The sequence below is a fragment of the Acomys minous genome (assembly GCF_964271855.1).
Source record: "Acomys minous genome assembly, chromosome: 8".
Taxonomy (NCBI): domain Eukaryota; kingdom Metazoa; phylum Chordata; class Mammalia; order Rodentia; family Muridae; genus Acomys; species Acomys minous.
Genome location: NC_140489.1, coordinates 126802131 through 126820732, shown reverse-complemented (window position 1 = coordinate 126820732; position 18602 = coordinate 126802131). Strand labels below are relative to the sequence as shown.

The 18602-nt window shown below is 42.8% G+C and overlaps 1 protein-coding gene, 2 long non-coding RNA genes and 1 pseudogene across 10 annotated transcripts in view; 1 reads left to right on the top strand and 3 right to left on the bottom strand.

Annotated features, from left to right (window-relative positions):
- RNF38 (ring finger protein 38) overlaps positions 1–18602 on the top strand; it is a 122866-nt gene that overhangs the window by 56369 nt on the left and 47895 nt on the right. For 2 of the 7 annotated variants that reach the window (XM_084791287.1, XM_084791286.1), the window contains exon 1: positions 18244–18455. The exons of 4 other annotated variants lie outside the window; for them this stretch is intronic. The gene's annotated coding sequence lies outside the window, so the exon portion shown is untranslated. Of the gene's footprint in view, positions 1–18243; positions 18456–18602 lie in introns of those variants that run through there. One more of the 7 variants, XM_084791297.1, reaches the window with a different exon arrangement.
- On the bottom strand, positions 1651–6256 carry LOC311602771. The gene is made up of 3 exons (XR_014780842.1): positions 5809–6256; positions 3518–4122; positions 1651–2349 (listed from the first exon to the last, which is right to left on the bottom strand). It is a non-coding gene; the product is annotated as an uncharacterized lncRNA (long non-coding RNA).
- On the bottom strand, positions 9640–10286 carry LOC311603257 (large ribosomal subunit protein uL22-like; annotated as a pseudogene). Its single transcript has one exon. The product of its transcript is annotated as a large ribosomal subunit protein uL22-like (transcript).
- Positions 12225–18264, bottom strand: LOC311602772. Its single transcript, XR_014780843.1, has 3 exons — positions 17289–18264; positions 17092–17160; positions 12225–12848 (listed from the first exon to the last, which is right to left on the bottom strand). It is a non-coding gene; the product is annotated as an uncharacterized lncRNA (long non-coding RNA).

The window sequence follows — 18602 nt, the reverse complement described above, 5'->3', positions numbered from 1 at the left end:
GTTGTGGTTTTCGGTAATGGCCTGCCTGTTGCAAAGAGATGCTTCCCTGATGAGAGTTGAGGACTGCACTTACCTGTGAGCATAAGGACACATGTTTAGAGTGTAGTTAGAGATTCTGCTGGCTTAGTACGCTGGTCTGGTGGTTATAAGCTCTCCTTCAAGATCCATGGCTTCACTCGCCCTGGGTAGTTAGTTAGGTTTCTAGTGCCAGGTATGATTGCTCTTGTGTTCAGTGGGTCTTAAGTCCAATTAGAGAGCTGCTGGTTATTGCCAGAGTACACATGCTACCTACTGTGCCCTTGGGTTTATTGTTCCAGGCTGGTCATGGTTGTGGCTTACGTGTCATAGCTGGGCAGGACTGTCGGCTGTTTCCCTCCTCTGGAAGCTTGCAGTGTGCCTTCTGGTACCATGAAAGCTAGTCCTCAACGAGGAGACTTTCAGGTCCTATCATTTCCAGTTTGCGGGCCTCAGAGCCCTGCATCTGAATTGCATGGTATCTTTAGAAACAGAGACTTGCATTTTACCTTTGGGAGGCAACCAATGACAATAGCAATAGTCTAATCTTTGGAGAGTTTGTGGGATAGTCTTGACCAAAACTCAAAAGAGGGCTTCTCAGGCCTGGTGCTGGGGGTTTTGTTAAATGGTCTTTGGCTCTTGGCATTGTCAGCCTAGATGAGAACATTTCGTTAAACTATATATGCATATTTATACGCAGACTTGTTCTCTGTAGTTTTTAAGGGAAGATTGTTATGATTCTGTATGGCTTTTTCAAACATCCTTACTGTTGCTTTACCCTCTTCTCTTTCTTCTGCATTTATCTCGCTCTCCCCACCTTCCTTAGGCCCCTTCCATCGTTCCCATTTCTCTGATCAGATAGATCACCTGTTTCCTGCTGTTCCCCTCTCTATTGCCCCCATACTCTTCTCCACAGGCAATGGACTCTTTTTACTCCAGGACGTGTCCCCACACCTGACGATTTGGAGCTGGGACCCACAAGTGAAAGAGAACGTTCAGTGTTCACTCGTCTTTATGGGTCTGGATTGCATCACCAACTCCCAAATAATGACACGGAGATTTTTTTTTTTATAATTATTAAAGCTTGGCCTTAACTTAGGCTTGTTCCCCCAACTAGGTCTTAACTTAAATTAATCTACTTTCTACCACATAGCTTGTTATCTTCCCTCCGCCTTGGCACCCTGTTTTTTCCTCCCATCCTGATATGAATCTTTGCACCTCTTTCTTTAGACTTCCTATCTGCCTTCCTCTCCTGCCTTTGCAATAGGCTGTTCAGCTCCTTATTAAACCAACAAGAAGGTATTGGAAGGACTGTTTTCAAAATAAGATGCAGAAAAAGGATAACACCACCAAAATCTGGCCTGTACTCAGCTGTCTTGTGGCACAGATCTCAGCATTGATAAAACAGAGTCTTTACACAGTGCACAAAAAGATCACCTCAACAGTGCCTTTTCAGTTATGCTACTTCTATTTTTCAAAAAGCTGCTACTTGTCTAGCACACTAGGAAAACAGGATCTGTGTAACCAAGTGTGACTTCCAGTGCCAGGTTTGCAGTGGTTTAGCAGAAGCCAGAGGTGAGATTGGTATGGAGAGAGAGAGAGAGAGAGAGAGAGAGAGAGAGAGAGAGAGAGAGAGAGAGAGAGAGAGAGAGAGAGAGAGAGAGAATGTGTGTGTGTGTATGAGTGTGTGTGTGTGTGTGTGTGTGTGTGTGTGTGTGTGTTGGGGGGCTGGTTTTAATGGCTCTTCTAGGACAGCTGTAGTAGATTTGTTGCCTGTGGGGTGTAGTATTTACTTACTGTCCCTTCTTCTGGGAACCAAGGGCATGTCTCCAGAGCCCAGTCTAAGAATTATGGCCCCGTCATGTTCTCACCCTTCACTCACAGGACCTCACAAATCTCCCCACGTACCACCAACATAGAACTGCTATCTAGATTCTGCTTACCCTGTGCTTTACACCCAAAGCTTTTCTTCACCCCACTTTTCTTCTCTCTCATCTGTCTTATGTGCCTACTTCTCTGGGGAGCATCCCCTGGTCTGAACAGTGCAAATTCCACACACTTCAGGCTTGCAGTTTGAGCACCACAGCTTGGTTTTAGAAACCTGACTGGGGTGACCAGAGAATGAGAAACACACAGACACACAGATAGATCCAATGGGCAGCATGTAACCATGAGAAACACCAACTATGCAACAACCAGACACCTTAGTGCTTTCATTAAGTGCAGAACGGGGATGAGAGGTAGCTAGTCTCTGTAGGAGGTCACTGCAGGGGAGCAGTCTTAGGTTGTAGTCATTTAGAAGGAGGAAGCTGCAACTGATGGTTTTTACACACACTGGTGGATTATTCCTAAATACATGGACCATGGGAAGGCTTTGCTGTCCCTCGGATCTCCCTGGGGAAGGCTTGGCCAATCCCATCGTTCTGTGGCTCTGGAGTCCTTCATGTGTCTGCCAGTCATACACATTTACTCACAGATCACTTAGAACATCGGCCTCTTCTTACACATTCACTCAGGGGTCTCCCTTGGCAGATAGCTTTTTTGTTGCTAATTAGCACAGCCTCAGAAATGTCTTTAACGTGGCTTTTAAGGCAGTCGTGGCCAAAGTAGGTTGATAGTGAGAAAACCTTTTGGGGTTAGATGGTGTCTAACGCTAGGTGTAAAGTCCTGAATGGAAGCAACTGATGCCACTGAGACTGCGAGGCAGCTAACAGACTGAAGAGTGCCACTTAAGGGACATCAGTTTCAACACAAAAAATTTGTTTTAGGGGAAGCTTCTTAGGGACATGTGTGTTGGTCATGTATTTTGAAGTCCCTAGATTATACCTTAAAAGAGAACTTTTCATTAGCTTAAAATGAAAAAAAAAATCAATTTGAAAATTCTGAGCAGTGATTATCCATTTAAAAAAGCAGTTAGAAGTAGGGGAGATCTCGTCTGAAGTGATTATGACTGGAAGTTTTTCAGATATTAGAATATTTCACAGATTTCCTCCTTGAACATAGTTAATTTGAAATTAGAAACACTCTAAACTTTGTTTACCTTTTCTTTTATTTAGAGTAGGTGTGTGCCAGACATCTTTACTAAGTAAGCAGTTTTACTGACAGCCCCTCTAACTTTTTGAGTACATCAAAAAGTTTGTAGTTAGGTGTGGGGAGATGGCTCAGTGGGTGTAAGTGCTGGTACCAAAGCCTGGGAACTGTGTTGTGATTTCCAGACCCCTGTAAAATGGCTGCTGTGCTAGTACATATCTGTAATCCCTTCCACAGGAGAATTCCAGCATTTTCATGGGAGAATTATCTAAACCAGCCTGAAATAAAGTGTCAGAAAAGAGACACTCTGCCTCAAAACAAAATGGAATCTGAGAACTGAATCCCAAAAGTTGTTCTCAGGCCTGCACATGTGTGCCTTAGAGTGCTCACACTCCCATCCCCCAGTCACTCACACTCACACAGAATCCTTCACATATTCCAGTTACACACACACACACACACACACACACACACACACACACAACACACATACACAAACACACCATACATACCTCTATTATTCATACACACAGTAATCACTCGCACTTACCCAGTCACACACTCCAAACCTCCCCAAAGTTTGATTTTAATAGTGCTTTAGATTTTTAGTTTAAAGATGCTAAATACAAATTGTAGAAATAAAATGTAAATTTTTAAGTCAAAAGAAGAAAGCAAAGAGGCTAGAAAGCCTTGATTGTTCATGAAACTTTCAGTAAGTTTTAAGAAATGTGGGGCACGAGTGAAGGTGAACAAATAAAATAATGTGGTAGAGCTGCTTGGTTACAGAAAATATGGACGTGGTGGCGCACGCCTCTAATCCCAGCACTCACTCGGGAGGCAGAGGCAGGTGGATCTTAGTTCATGACCAGCCTGATCTACACACTGAGTCCAGAACTGCCAAGGTTACATAGAGAAACAATTTTCAAGCCTATGTTATACAAGAAACAGACATATAACAAAATGGCACAAAAACTGGAAATTAAATATAAGCATGGAGTCAAACGTGGTGACATGTGTGTAATCTCAGAACTCAGGAGACTGAGGTACCAAGGCCGGGCACTGAGGAGACTTGTGGCTCTGAAAGATAAGGAAAGATAGCATAACATAGATGTGCACACAAAGAAAGTAGAAGTGCATTTTCCCCCATAGAATCTCATGTAACCTAGGTTGGTGGTCATGGAGGCCTTCTGCCTCAGCCTCTCAAATGCAAAAATTAAAGGTCTGTCTCATCTATCCAAGTAGAGGTGACATTTTTAGTAGAATTCATATCATAAATGATCTGTATGAAAGAGTCAAAAGGCATAATGTGTAGTTAATATAGGACCATGAACCAAAATGTACTTGATGCTGTTGTACATACTTTTTGTTCATGGCTAGTGGCTCATAATTAACTCCCACAAGGAATGTCACAAAGCATCCTAACTTTGTTTCTGCCTTGGAGCTGGTCGTAAAGGAATTCTTTATGTGATAGAAACGGCAAGGGCCTTCATTCTCCAGATCCACAGGGAAGGCAATACTGAAGACTGGAGAAATGTGCAATTAGCACTAGTTCTTCTTCAGGTAGACTCACTGGCTCTGGTATTGCTTCTCTGCAAAGGAAGGAGTGCTGGAGAGCCTAGGCAACCAGCCTACACTCAATAACATTAAGATATGGTTGCCCATGCTTCAGCCATCCCCATACAGTGATGTCCCTGAAGGAATCCAGTGGCTAGACTTGAAGTATGTCCAAATAGAGCACTTTTGTAGAAGGTTCACCCAGAGAGCGTAGGGAGCTCTGTGTCCCTTCTGTCAGCCTCAGCCTGTCATCAGTACTCTTTGTCGTTTGAATTGAAGTATATGCTTCCCTGAGTTCTGTAATCTAACCAGGTGAGTTTATCTGACCTGGGAGGGGATTGTGGGCAACCTAGTGTATAGCTGGTCATTCAGAAGCACAGGTCACACGTTGAGGTGCTGCACACCTGTAGTTCCTGCACTAGGGAGGCAGGTGGAGCTCTGTGAGTTTGAAGCCAGCCTGAGTTCCAAGCGAGCCAGGACTGCATAATAAACTGTTTCAAAACTACACAAACAACCCCTGAAATGCCAGACAGATAACAAGATGTGTAAGGAAGGGTTCCAGGCTGGGGGCTAAGCCCTAAGCCCGTGGGATCTAACGCTCTCCAGGTAGACAGAGATGAGGTGAAGGACTCCAGCTCTGGGCTGCTCCAGCACATTGCTTACTTTGTTAGGAGGGGAAATCCTTACCTTTTCATGTATGTTAGTGAGATCAGAGAAAAACAAGCCCCGCCCTCCCACCCAACTCCCAACATTTAAGCCAAAAACTGTTAAAAGAGCAAGAAGAAAACGATAGAGGTGTACCGATGCTGTAAGAGGGTCAGCACTCCAGGTTAGTGTGCTGACATGCTGCTGTTATCTTTATGAAATGCAAATATTTTACATTATGTGGCTAGGAATCTAGAATGGCTAAGTGGTCTTCTTGGGTCTCACAAAGTCAAACTCAGTGCTGTATCTCACTAAGAATCCTAATTAAAGCAGGACTTGGTGGCACACGCCTGTAATCCTAGTACTTGGGGAGGCAGAGGCAGGGGGATCTCTGTGAATTCAAGGCCAGCCTGGTCTACAGAGTAAGCCCAGGACAGCCAAGGCTACACAGAGAAACCCTGTCTGGAAAAACCAAAGGAAAAAAAGAAAAAAAGAATTCTAATTAAGGTAGATCTGTTACCTCCTGGTTTGTTCAAGTTGTTAATAAAATTCATTTCCCTGTACCTGTGTGACTGAAGATCTGAGCTCTTCTATCCCTCCAGCCAGCAGTGAGTTCTAGGGGCTGTCCACATGTAGTCATGTGATCCTGTCCATAGGGAGCTCACAGCATGTCTTCCTGCTTCAAGACCAGAAGGAGACTCTAGATCGCTCAGATGGAGTATTATGTAATGAAGGAATGACATCACTCCATCTTTGCCATGGTCCAGCTAGAAGTCAGTCACAGCTTTCTAGTATACTCCAGTAGGAAGGAATTACACAAGAACAGTGACTCATTAGTGACCACCTCAGTATGTCTGTAGCAGAAAAGGGAAGGGGGAAAATAGATAAAGAGAATTTGAATAAAATAATCAGCAAGTTTTTTATTTATTAATACCTATAATTTTAATACCTATAATTTTTAACATGCCTTAAAATTTTTAGCAACAATTTGAGAGGTAATTCATATAGCATAAACATAACCCTTTAACACACACACACATATATGGTGTTTAGTATCTTTTTTAACATTTATATTTTCTGTGTGTGTGTGTGTACACGTACATGTACCTACATGTACACATACCATGGTGTTGGTAAGAGGACAGCTTGCAGAAGGAGTCAGCTCTCTCCTTTTACCATGTGGGCCTAAGAATAAAAATCAGGTTGTCAGACTTGGTAGCAAGTCCTTTACCCACTGAGTGATCTTGCTGGCCTGCTTTTTAGGACTTTCAAAGTTTGTGCAACTGTCTTCACCATCTAATTTGTGAACATCCTCAAACTCTACCCCATGCCCTTCCCCCACCAAAAAAAAAAATCAAACAAACCCCACCAATGCTCAGTAGCAGTCACCTGCCACTCACTTCCTCATTTCCTAATAGCCATATATCTTTCTGTATATAGCTTGAACATCAGTGCCCTGGTGATTCTCTGCTGGGAGATGTTTTGTTTTCTGGGGTCCAATGGATTTTGTGCATAGTAGGCAAGCATTCTACCTGTGCTACACCCAGCTCTTTTTCAGTATTGCATGGATTTTATGTAGTATATAACCTTTTGTGTCTGGCTTCTCACTTGCATGATCATTTCAAGATTTATACTGTAGCATAAATGAATGCTGTATACTGTTTAGTGGGTGAATAATATTTGATTGCATAGATATAACACATTTATCTGCTCATCAGTTTGTAGACATTATGATTGTTTCAGTTTTGTAGTTATGAATAATGATGCTGTGAACATTTGCATGTATTTGTTTCTTGGTCACACAATAGATTTTTGTTTAACGTCTTCAGGAACTAACAGTTTTCCAAAGGGCCATACCGTTTATATTCCCATCAGAAGTATATGAGGGTTCATATTTTCCCACTTCTTTGTTACATGTTTAGATTGTGGTTTTGCCTGTTTTTTTGTTTTTGTTTTTTTCCAAGTCAGGGTCTCTCTGTGTAGCTCTGACTGTACTGGAATTGTTCTGTGGACCAGGCTGTCCTTGAATTCACAGAGATCTACCTGCCTCTGCCCCACTTATATCACACCAGTGATTGTAAAGTATCATCTCATTTTAATTTTATTGTATTGCCAATGATGGATGATACTGGGTGCTTTTCTGCTTTTTCTGTCATTGTGGTAGAATACCTTGACAAAACAACCTAAGGGAACATTTTCTATTATTATTATTATTATTATTATTATTATTATTATTATTATTATTATTATTATTATTAGGGAGCATTTATTTTGTCTCACAGTTGGAGCTACAGTATGTATCATGGTGCAGAGGTCACAGCTGCAGGAGTGTAAGACAGCTGGTCATATTGCATCCATAGTCAAGAAACAAAAAGAGATAAATGTACCTGCTCAACTAATTTTTTACTTTTTATACAGTCCAGGATCTCAGCCCAGGGAATGGTGTCACCTACAGTGGGCTGGTCTTTCCACCTCCATTAATCTAATCAAGATAATCCCCCACAGGTATGCCAAGAAGCACTTCTCTCCCAAGTGATTCTAAATCTTAACAAGCTGATTATTTTTCCAGTAGAAATGTGAGTGCTGTGGTGCACATGTGGAGATCAGGGATTACTTTTCAGGAGTCAGCTCTCTCCTTCCTCCACTTGAGTCCTTAGGATCAAACCCAGTTCCTCAGATTTGGCAGCTTAATGTTTGCTAATATTGCATCATCTTTTCTGGTCTACCTGGAGTTTACCTAGAGTTTATTTGATATTTGGCACTATGCAAATGGGTAGTTTTTGGTTTTGGTTTTGTCTCACCTTGTTTTATTGTAGTTTAGCTGAGATAATTGGAAATATGATCTATTGATAGATATCTTAAGATTATTGTTGACATTTTCGTTGGCCTTTAAACTGTCGTTTGTTCCATGATGTTTATTATTTTATATATGACACTGTTGGGACAAGAAAACAAGGAGAAATTTTCTTTTTAGGGTTTCTATTACTGTAATAAAACACTATGAACAAAAACAATTTTGGGAGGAAAGGATTTTTTCCTTTTTAAAAAGTTATTCAGTACTTGTTTATCTAACAAGCCCTGGGGACTAGGGATTGTTTCTTCATCTCTTCCATAAATTTTTAAAATTTTTATTTTCCTCTCTACAATACATCTTGATTGCAGCCTCCCTTCCTTATAGGAAGGATTTATCTTATAGTTTGTAGTCCAACATGCAAGTCAGGGCAGGAACTCAAGTCAGGAAACTGAAGACAGGAACTGAAGCAGAGGCCAGAGGGTAACTACTCATTGCCTGGCTCCTCATGGCTTACTCGGCCTGCTTTCTTACAGCACCCAAGACCACCAGCCCGAGGTGGTGGTGCTGCCTGCAGGGAGCTGGGCCCTGCCACACCACTCATAAAGCAAGGAGAATGCACAGCAGCCTTAGCTGGAGCTCAGTCTGGTGGTGCGTTTATTCAATTGAAGTTCCTTCTTCCAAAATTATTCTAGCTTGTGTTATCGAAATAGCCAGAACCCTTGAATTTTTCCTTAAAATAAAACTCAGTTGTTAAACAACGGAAAACACTAGCCAGAAATCTACTCCCCTGTTGGAGCTTAAAAATGTTTTTTTAATTTACCCCATTAAAAGTTGTACTATTTAAGCATTTTTTATTTAAGGTTTAGATTTGTGCTGATTAGAAATCTGCTCGGATGCCAGGTGTGCGCCACCACGCGCCTTTAATCCCAGCACTCGGGAGGCAGAGACGAGCGGATCGCTGTGAGTTCAAGGCCAGCCTAGTCTACAAAGTGAGTCCAGGACAGCCAAGGCTAACACAGAGAGACCCTGTCTCGAAAAAGCAAAGAAAAAAAAAAAAGAAAGAAATCTGCTCGGGCAACACATTTCCCAAGATGAAGCCTGGAAAGGTTTGTAGACTGTGGCATAAGCAGGCAGTATCAGGTTTTGTGGATATGTAGGAATGTCACAAATGTCCACAGTCACTAAGGTTGGGAGCATTGTAAAAATGGATCAGTAGCAGGAGCCGCTGTCAGTTCATTGAGCAGTTTACATTTCATGTGTGTGTGCTACTCGGATTCTCCGTAGCAGTGTGTGTCGGCTGGACTAGATGTGATTATTCATATACTCGAGGTGCACTAGGATTCCCCAGAGAAAATTTCTTCTCACAGTGCAGTAACAAGGCGTTCATGTGGTTCAGTCAACCAAGAGCTGTAGTATGTATGTCTTGCATACAAAATCTTTTACGGATTTCATGTCCATGTATTCCTTGTCAGTGATTGCCTGTTTTCATGGTCATCCCTCAAATGAAGGAGCTACTTGTCCGTGCTGCTCTGTTCTTTATTTTTTTCCTTAGACCAGTTTTCTTTTTTGAAGAATGTTTGTATGTAAATTCATTTCACTCGTTTTTTTTTTTTTTAACTTTTATCTGCATTTATTTTATGCATAATTTATTCCCGTGCCATCAGTTTTTGTTTCTTCTGGGATATCTTCTTCTTCTGTGCCACCTCCTCCTCTGGCTTTGGAACAGTCTGCTCCTTTTCAGTGAGGCTCATCTCGATGTGGCAGGGGAGCTCATGTGCGGGTTAATCCGGCCATGGGCTCTGTAAGTTCGTTGGCGCATCTTAGGTGCCTTGTTCACCTAGATGTGTTCAGTGACCAGGGAATCTACATCTAAACCCTTAAGTTCAGCATTACTTTCTGCATTTTTCAGCATGTGCAGCAAAAATTCAGCACTCTTTTTTGGCTCCTGACCCTGAGTCCAGCCCCACTGCTTGGCCTGGGCGCACCTCCCGACTGCACCATTATAGCGCCGGAATGGCTCACATTGCTTCTTTAAAGTGACATCTTTCAGATACTTGGTGGTTTTCCGGATATGCATACCCTTGGTGACCTGGGCCGTTTCCTGGGTGTTCTTAAAGTGAACACGAAGATTTGAACCTCTTGATTTGCATGATTTTGTAGGGTTTTCCGGGTCAAGTGAGTAGCGAACCATCTTCGCAGGTCACCTCAGGCCGCTTACAGGAAGAGGAACTGACTCCTTATTTTACTTTGAGAACAAAGCCAAGCCTTTACTGTCTTGTTGATTCCGGCTTGTTTTATCAGTCTCTCTCCCCAGGTATTTCTGGAACTCTGTTGTGTCCTGAGTATTGTCTTCCCAGCAGGTCCTTTAACCTGGGGTCTTTTGGTTTGTAGCTTTTACAGCGAGTTGCTATTCACATTGGTCCATGAGTCCTTTTAGCTTAAGTGTGGGTCCAGTTCCTAAGGTTACTCCAGTTCATATAACCCGTAGTAAAGCCTCCAGGATTTCACAGATGGGCGTTAGGACAAAAACTTAGAATTTGGATATGAAGTGTGGTTGTTCTCAAAGGAAGCTGCCTAAGTTCAGCTTCAGGGCTTTTTTCTCCCTGCTCTAGGGCTTGGCATGCCACTCAGACCCTGGAGTTTCTTTCTTTCCAAGGGGATACCTTTAAATAAACACTGCTGTTTCCTACTAACAGAATAGACTAAACGATTCACATTTACTCTTGGGTACAGGGACAAATTGGCACAGTCTTTTAGGAGACAGTTTAGATAATATCTAGAAAAAAAAATAAAGTACATATTCTTTGAACAAGCAACTCCAAAGCTACAAATTTGCTTTTATGGGCATATTTTCAAGTGTGTGCCAAACTATACATCTTACAATAATTTTCGTATCTTTATGATATCAGAACACTGAAATGAACTAACATTAAAATTTTAAATTAAGGACTGGATAGATGGCTCAGTGGTTAAGAGCACTGGCTGTTCTTGCAGAGGTCCAAAGTTCAATTCCCAGCGAACACAGCCTTCTATATAATGTGATCTGATGCCCTCTTCTGGCCTGCAGGTGTACATGCAGGCAGAATATACACAATAAATAAATAATTAATTAATTAATTAATTAATTTTAAATTTAAGTTAAACGACCATCCCTAACAATAAAAGTGTAGGCTTTGTTGGACAGAATCACAGGTCTGTGATTAGCATCTTCCTGTCTGTGTAGTTGTGCAGTGGACTTGGTAAAGCTATGCTGTTAAGATGGATGTCCCTAAGATTAAGCCTGTGGAAGTAGTATTATAGTAAGAGCTATAATTAGAGTTGTTCCCAAGATGCTCTTTGTTACCCAACAGCTCTACTAAGGGGTGTGATGGATCAGAGGGTAAAGCTTGCCCAAGCATGAGGACCTGAGTTTGAATCCCCAGAACCTCAGTGCTCTAGTGGGGAAATAAGGAGAGACAGGAGAGCCTCAGTTCTTGGGCCAGCCCTCCTGCCAGAGGCAGCAGTGAAAACAAGAGAACCCATCCCTCAGCAACACGTGTGCTGTGTTCTCACATACAATCCATGCACACAGACACAAAAGGATATACTTTTTTAAAAGTACAGGCAGCTCCTGCCTGCATATCCTGTCCTAGAGAGGAACATGCTGCACCATGTGTGCATGTGCTCTTGGCACGTTACATCTCATATTGCTGTCAGCCTGCGTTTTTCTGTTCTTTTGGTCCTGGAGATGCAGAGTGAGTCATTTATTTTTTAATTCCATGGCTGATGGCTTTTCAGCCTGCATTTTTTCTTTCTTTCTTTCTTTCTTTCTTTCTTTTGTTATTGAATATTATGTATACAGTGCTCTGCCTACATGCACACCTGCAGGTCAGAAGAAGGCATGAGATTACATTATAGATGGTTGTGAGCTGCCATGTGGTTGCTGGGAATTGAACTCAGAACCTCTGGAAGAGCAGTCAGCGCCCTTAACTACTGAGCCATCTCTCCAGCCCCCAGCCTGCATTTTCTTTCACCCCCTTCTCATCTTCACTGCGATAAGTTTTTCCTTATTATGTTAGTGTTTGTGGTCCTGCCTCTGCAGTCTCTCACTTGCAATGGGAATAGCCACCTGACTATTCAGCGGCCACAAAGCCCAGTGGGCCACTGGCTGCTAAGACTTTGAGTGGGTTGGATTTAGATGGGCCTTTGCTGCCCCCTTCTGGCTTTTAGCAGTTGTAATTGAAAGTTGCTGCTAACTAAGCTTTCCTGAGGGCAAGTGGAGAAATTGCATGTGTGGCTTGTTTTGCAGTGGATCCAGTGTGGCCTGCTTGTAGATGCACTAAGCTGTTCTGTCCAGCTATTACCAGTTCCCATCTTACCAGCTTCACCTTGTTTTAGCGGAAAAAATATTTTCAGGGAGAAGAGAGAGCAAAAAAAGCTTCAAAAAATTTTTTTGAGCTGGGAGGTGGTGGCGTACACCTTTAATCCCAGCACTCGGGAGGCAGAGGCAGGCGGATCGCTGTGAGTTCAAGACCAGCCTGGTCTACATAGTGAGTCTAGGACAGCCAAGGCTACACAGAGAAACCCTGTATTGAAAGAAAGAAAGAAGTTTTGAAGTGTTTTGGTGGTGGTGGGTCTTCCCCCATTTCCTTTTCCCCTTTCCTTAATTTTCATGCCCTATTTCTCCTTAGGAGCTTGCCTATTGAGAAAAAGTGCAATTGTCATTTCAGATATTTACTTACCAATTAAACTATTAACTATACGTGTGGCATGTAGTTCTTCCAATCTTGACAGATTCCATTCAGATTCAGCGTTGGCTTTAGGACGTTTGCTGTGTGGGCAGAAGAACCAGGCAAATAGACATAACTGCTGATACGACCAAAGGAAAGGCTACCGACTCAGGAGTCAGGCTGGGCTCATTGGAATGGGGTTGCCATCCGGCTATTTGGCAGTAAATGTGAAGATGAACAGCTCAGTGTCTGACAGTCTTAAACATTAGAATTCAAGGCTTCCAGTAAGCACTCCTTATCTTGGTTATCTACTTGAGCATTTCCCCCATATGAATGTTTCTTCAGGATTAGAACAATTTTTTTTTTTCTAACTTTGAGACAGGGAACTGGGCGGTGGTAGCACATGCCTTTAATCCCAACATTTGGGAGGCAGAGGCAGCAGATCTCTGAGTTTACAGAGTGAATCTAGGACAGCCAGGGCTACACAGAGAAACCCTGTCTCCAAAAACAAAACAAAACAATACAATACAATACAAAAGACAGACACTTGAAGAATCAACTTGTTTAGCCAGGAATGGTGTCACACATTTTTAGTCCCATTTCTTAGGAGGCAAAGACAGGTAGATCTACACAGTGACTTTCAGACAAGCCAGGGTTGCATACTGAATCCCTGTCTCAAAAATGAATATTTTTTGTTGTTGTGCTTTTTGTTTTACGCTTTTCAAGACAGGGTTTCACTGTGTAGCCCTGGCTGTCCTGGAACTCACTCTGTAGACCAAACTGGCCTTGAACTCAGAGTGCCACCTGCCCCTGCCTCCCAAGTGCTGGGGATTAAAGTGAGTCACCACCATTCCTCCCAAGTGTATTTCTTTTTCTTTATTATTATTATTTTTTTAAAGATTTATTATTTATACAGCGTTCTGCTTGCTTGTATGCCTGCATGCCAGAAGAGGGCACCAGATCTCATTATAGATGGTTGTGAGCCAACATGTGGTTGGCTGGGAATTGAACTCAGGACCTTTAGAAGAACGGCCAGTGCTCTTAACCTCTGAGCCATCTCTCCAGCCCACAAGTGTATTTCTTAATCATGTTGTTCATGCCTTAAAATAGGAAATTACCTTTTTTATCACTGAACCTTTTTGCCCTCCAGCACCCCTCCAACATGGTCACCCGTGATGAGCAAGTAGAAATATGAACTGTCTTCAAGGAGCTTACAGTTCAGTGAGAGAAATGGTAATTTAATAAATAGGGTGTTATTTTATGATCGTATTCAAACAGAGAAGTCCCCAGCCGCAGTCTTCCTTTTTATAGAACAGTCCTTCAGATAGTCATTACCTTGATAACCTTCAGTATGTGGTAAAGCAAATTGATCTGAAAAACAGATTTTACTTTTGCCATTTGACAGCATTAAGTAGCACTTCTCTAGGCTTATAATTATTATTTATGTACTGTGCTTGAAAATATATTTATAATGTTTTCTAAATTCACCTGATTAGGATGTAGTTTTCCAAAAGTAGATTGTGAGATCTTTGTGTGTATGTACATAAATCTGTCCTAATAGTACAGCTATTTCCCTCTTAGTTAGAAATAAGAGCTAAGAATCTAAAACATTTAATTCCATGTACAGGTTGGCAGCCAGTGAATTTTCCCACATGTTTAAAAACCATATAACACTGACCCTGCAGTCCTTCATTCATTTCCAGAGGTTGGGGGGACAGAGTGGGCACATGGACAAGGGTCACAGAGACAGAGAGACTGACTGACTCTGATATTTTCTAAGGCTAACAAAAATATTTGTAATAAAACTAGACGTAGGCATTAAAAATGGAAAATTACAGTTGTGCACAAGTACACAAAGTAAAAGTCCTAAAGAATTTAAGGAGACCAAACCCACCAGTATTTTAAAAGGACAATAATAAGGCTAAAATAGATTTGTTAGTAATATAAGGTTAGTTTAATAGCCAAAGTCCAGCCAATGTAATTTATACATTAACCAAAAAAGAAAAAAAATCATGATATGCAAAGAAAACGTTGGAAAAATGGGGTTGAGGAGATGGCTCCGTGGTTAAAAGCACTAGCTGTTCTTCTAGAGGACCCAGATTTGATTCCCAGCACCTACATGGCAGCTCACAGCTGTCTGTAACTCCTGTTCCCTCACACAGACACACATGCAGGCAAAACACACCAATGTACATAAAACTAATAGGTTATTTTTAAAAAAGAATTTTACCAAAATTAAATTACCATTTACATTCATTTTCAGCAAGGTAGAAATAGAAGAGCCTCCTTAAGTTATTAAACCCTGAAAACTTCATACTCAGCTGTCCATGATTGTCTGGTGGAGATTTGACAGGAGAAGCAAGGTCTCCCTCTGACCAGAGTGTGCTCACCAGCTGCTGCAGAAGGCTCTTAGGTGATGTGTGATGGCAAGAAAAAGATGAGTTCTGTTATTTTCAGCTCAATCTACAGTATTTAAACACAGCTGTATATTTTTATAAGCCTCAAGGGTTGATATTAACTACCGTAATAACTGAATTAGAGAAAATGGTTAGAATAAACCCAAGAGCTGAGATGTAAGAGAACTAGAGTACTAGAGAAGCGTGACTGAAAACGCTGCTGAGCACACGGAAGACCTCGCCTTGTCAGGGGCTGGCTGATGTGGCGTTACCACGCCTCTCCTCGACAGTCAGTGAGGTCCTAAGTTCTACTTGTTCTTGTTCTTTCCCTCTGTTGTTTTCTTTAGAATTACTAAATTTTGGGGGCTGGAGAGGTGGCTCAGAGGTTAAGGGCACTTGACTGCTCTTCCAGAGGTCCTGAGTTCAGTTCCCAGCAAACACATATAATGTGATCTGGTGCCCCAGCAGATAAACAGTGGGATGAGACTCCCTAGCCCAGAAACACAATCCATGAGGGTGATAACTTTTTTTCTTTCTTAATTTCTTTTTTTTTTTTTTTTTTTTGGAAACAGTGTCTTGTTACACAACCCAGGCTGGACCAGAATTTTTTTTTTAAGATTTATTTATGTATACAGTGTTTTGCCTACACGTACACTTGCATGCCAGAAGAGGGCACCAGATCTCTTTATAGATGGCTGTGAACCACCATGTGGTTGCTGGGAATTGAACTCAGGACCTTTGGAAGAGCCGCCGGTGCTCTTAACCTCTGAGTCATCTCTCCAGCCCTGAACCAGAATTCTTAGTCTTCTGCCCTTTGCCTCTCTTAGCTGGGGTCAGAGGCCTATGCTTACTACACCCGGCCAAAGAAAGCCAACTTGATTACCACCTCACCAAATCACATTCGAGGTCATATGTATATCTAATCATGAGAAAGGAAATAGAGATCTCTTAGAAAATTCCTTAATGATCTAAGTGCAAAGAGAGCGGTAGATAGGCAGGTGTGTATGTGTTGTTGGGGATCCACCTCAAGGCCCTAAACATGTCAGACACTGCCTTATCACTGAGCGACACCTCCAGCCAGGAGTAGTTTTTAAATAATGTAACAACAGATGAACACCAAACCGTTAGCTACAGTTAAAAATGTAAAGGTGGAGAAAATTAATGGTTAGTGTGTTAGTGATGTTCCAATAAAGGTAGAAAACCATAATGGCGTAAGAGGTTCGAGTCAAATCCATTTGAAATGAGACAATTCAGAATTGGAGTGGTATGAATTACTTTGTGATCAAATCTAAAATCCTTTATGATCCTGTTTGAGGGTGGATGCCCACCTAGGTAAGGTTTTTGATTCCGTTGGCGCGAGTTTGTATTAGAATATAGGGCACCTGGGCTGATCTCAGGAGTAATTACCAGATACATTTGAAGTCACTTCCGCATCCCCATTTCATAGGCAGTGCTATGATGCATTTCTTAGAAACTTAAGTGTCTTACATACTTCAAGAAGCTTTGTATTCACTCACAATTTCCCTGTGGCAAGAAAATCAGTTGTAAAGGGCAGCCCTTGGTGTCAGTTCTCTTAAAAGCTCTTAACATAGCAACAACTTTCCCTTCAGATTCTGCATATGCAGATTTAAAGTGTTAGCTCACTAGTATGTACTAATTACATACATTCCAAGTATGTGGAGTTAGCTATGCCACATGGAGTTAGCTGATGCCTTCTAGGCTGTGCAGATGGAGAAACTTCCCATTACAGAAAGTTGTTGTGTTGTTTTTAAGCACTACAACAGAGCTTTCTGCCGTTGTGGAAAAAGACAGCAAGCAAAGCTTTATGTTGTATAATTACTCATATAATTTTAGCCCCACTACATTAGGTTGCCCTCTTACTGTGTTTTTATCAGTATCAGATTTAGGGTTAAGAAAGCATTTAGAAGCCAGGCGTGGTAGTGCATACCTTCAATCGCCTTTAATCCCAGCACTTGGGAGGCAGAGGCAGATGGGTCTCTGTGATTTTGAGACCAGCCTGGAAAAGTGAGAGGAGAGAAACCTTGTCAGAGGAGAGAAAGGGAGGAGGAGAGAAGAGAGCAGGGGAGGGGAGGGAGGGAGGGGGAGGAGGCAAGAGAGGAGAGGAGAAGAGAATTGGGACTTAACAGTTTACAGTGTTTTCTCCAAAATGGTTGCTCTAGAAAACTAGAAGAGGACTTCGGAAGGAGAGGAATGGGTTACATAATGGGAGTGCAGCGCTGAGTGTGCGGTAGTTCTTAACAGGGGCCTACTGTCTCCTCCCAGCCTCCCTTTGCGCTAGAGTGATTGCTAGAATTTTGATTCAGCGGTTGCTAAGCACCTGAAATTGTGGGACTTGCAGTTAGGGTCACAATAGAGCACTGGAGCTCAGTCTGATGCTGGTTGACAAATGTATACAGTTACATGAACAGAATGCATGTGGTAACAGATCCTAAAACATTTTATTGTTGCTTTTTTTTACCCGAGGCCACTGAGAAGGAAGGGTTAAGTTGTCTAAAGTAGTTAGGGCTTGGTTGCTTTCTTCTCTGCCCTCTTCGCACCTCTCCTATTCTAGGTTTTTAGAACGCATTTTAATACAGTCGACCAGTCGGACATCAAGCTCCCAGAAGTCCTCGCTTTCCGCCTTCCCAGTGTGTGAGCCCACCATTCCCTGACCATTCCCTGCTTAGTCTGGGTTTTCTGCTCATTGATCGTTTTACTACCTTTTAAACATGAACTTTTAATTAATCCTGTAATTTTTATCTGCTTAAAAAGCCCACCCTTCCATAATTTCCAGTGGCATTCAACAATCTTTTCCTAGTGTTTTGAGACAATATAGGGTTTGTCCTCTCTGTTCGCTCTTGAACGCAATCGTTAGCCAAGAGGCTTCAGCTTTCGAACGTATTTCCTGTCTCAGAGAAGTTGGAGAATCTGTCAGACTCGTCCTGAGGGTTGGACAAATTAGATATGAGGCTGCTTGTTCAGTCGTGAGACCCTACTCTTCCGTCATGTATAGACATATTATATTGTGAGGTTTACTGTTCTACTGCTAAGTACTGGAGTTGGTGGCGGCAGCGGAAGCTAAGCACGGCCAGCGCTGAAAGATGCTCCCCTAACTCCCCACCCACCCTTGCTGCCAGCGCGGACCAAACTGAGCAGGGCGGGGCTGCGCAGAGGAGCTGCGCGCCGGCTCTGTTGCCGGAACCGGCCCGAGCGGCCTGGACGCGCGCGGCCCCGCCCCCGCGGGTGGAAACAAAGTGGGCTCGGCGCAGGGAAGAGGCGGAGCTTTCCGGCGGCCCTGCGCTTGGCTGCCAGGTTTGTACGGGCGAGGGGAGGGCCGGGCGTCCGGAACCTGGAGCGCCTGGCGGCCTGGCGCTTGGGGCGCCGCCTGCGCGCGCAGCGCCAGCCACTGCGCGGGCGCAGCCCCGTGCGGGCCTGCGAGTGCCGAGGCTGGGTGCAGCG